Source organism: Solanum pennellii, chromosome 1 (genome assembly GCF_001406875.1).
Source record: "Solanum pennellii chromosome 1, SPENNV200".
Lineage (NCBI taxonomy): Eukaryota > Viridiplantae > Streptophyta > Magnoliopsida > Solanales > Solanaceae > Solanum > Solanum pennellii.
This window is the reverse complement of record NC_028637.1, coordinates 53,789,314-53,791,225: the sequence shown is the minus strand read 5'-3', so window position 1 is coordinate 53,791,225 and position 1,912 is coordinate 53,789,314. Positions and strand designations below refer to the sequence as shown.

Sequence of the window (1,912 nt, the reverse complement as noted above, 5' to 3'; positions counted from 1 at the left end):
ATGAAAGGGTATGCTATACCTTGTGGAATGCCTTGGCACTTGAAGGATGATGTTTATGTCCCTGTAAATAGAAATAGGGAATTCCGTTGGGTCTTGGCAGTCGTTGCATTGAAGGAACGGTGCATAAAAGTGTATGATTTCATGTCCTCAAATAGGTCTAATAGAAAACTATCCTCCGAGATTCAAAAGATGGCTACAATGTTGCCAAAGTACCTTGAGTTGAGTGGATATTTTGAGCAAAATAAGCGAACCAACTGGTTAGTTCTTAAAAGTTACCAATGAAAGAACAAATCTCACAAATTCGAAGTCTGTCATGTTACTGGTATTGCCCAACAAGAAAGCAGTAGTCTTATCACAATATTATTTTGTCTTACGACTATCGAAATGTGATGTTATTATATTTTCTGATTGATGATATACCATGCAGAGATTGTGGAATTTTTGTTGCTGCATACACTGAGTATTTGAGTGATGGATTACAAGTACCATCATGTGGAATTAGTGCTGACACCCTTTGCTTGAGATATGCTTCACTCCTATGGAATTATGAGATTGTAAAGGCTCAAAATGATTATGTTAGTGACAATGAAGACCCAGAGATGCGTAGAACTAAAAAAAAAAAGCTAAGATCGATGAAAATGTTGTTTTTACAACCATTGATTAGATAGGTGGTTATGTATTAAAATGTTTTTTATTTATTATTTCGATTTTGTTTAAACAAACAACAATTATGATGGAAAGGATCAAAATTATATGTGGCAACAGAGCAAATCATCTGTAGCAACAGATAGTATGTGCGGCGCAACATATGTAAAATCTGTAGTAATAAACACGACAAAATTATATGTGGCAACTGATCGTATATATGTAGCAACATATAGTATATATGTGGCAACATATGTCACAGTTTGAATTGTCCTAATTAAAAAAAAATTAAACGGCTTTAATTTTCATTTTCCCTCTCTCCTCTCCCCTCTCTCCTCTCTCCTCTCTTCTATAAATGTGTCGTTTCGTATTTCAAGATTTATTTATTTATACTAATTAATTTTTAGTTTTCTCCTCTCCCTTTGCCAGTACAGTACACTTCTCCTTCTCTTCTCTTCTTCTCTTCCTTCTTTCACAGATCATCGTCTACATTAAAGGCGGTGTTGTGTTGTCTTCATAATTTTTACTTTATCGTTGATATATATCTTATCAGGTAATATTTAATTAGGGTTTGAAATGCATTTGTTTTCTTATCTCCTTATTGCCCTGTTCTGACTTGTGGCTGTAGCTCATTTTGTGTCTTTCAAATATTTTATTTTTGTGGTTCAAATTTTGATACGCTCAAACTTACTTCTCAAATAAGAAGTAAAGCGGTCGTATCAAGTAAAGAAGCCCAACTAATGAGGTTGGGGTCGATCCCACGAGGAAAATAGTTCAGACTTAACTTTATTATATTATTACTATTATTTAGTCAACTATTTCCCTAGAAAGCAAAAGACAAAAAAGGGGGGTTTTATTTCTAAATTAATGAAAATAATTAACTAAATTAAAGTAAACAACTAACAGATTTAAATCTCGAAGCTTAATCAATTAATAAAAGTAACTAGGGCTTAAGTGTTCCCCACAGGTTCCTAACTTGATAATCCTAACTATAACAATTTTTTCCTAGTATCTTGCATGTAAAGTGATAAGTCATGTATCTCTAAATACTTGGTCCGGCATCTCAAAAATTTCACTCCGCACCTTGGTCCGGCTACGTGTGTTGCTATACTAACCCTTACCTTTACCTCATATTAAGCATTGTATTCGATATTTGACTAAGTTATTACCTCGTACGAACCGATACTAGCCTATTAGATAGTGTACACTAAATCTATGTTGATAATTCTTTTCCTATTATCTACCTCCTTGGTCCGGCAAGTAGCAT

At 33.8% G+C, this 1,912-nt stretch overlaps 1 pseudogene; it reads left to right on the top strand.

Annotated features, from left to right (window-relative positions):
- Positions 1–668, top strand: LOC107021270 (annotated as a pseudogene).
- The last annotated feature ends 1,244 nt before the right edge of the window (positions 669–1,912 follow it).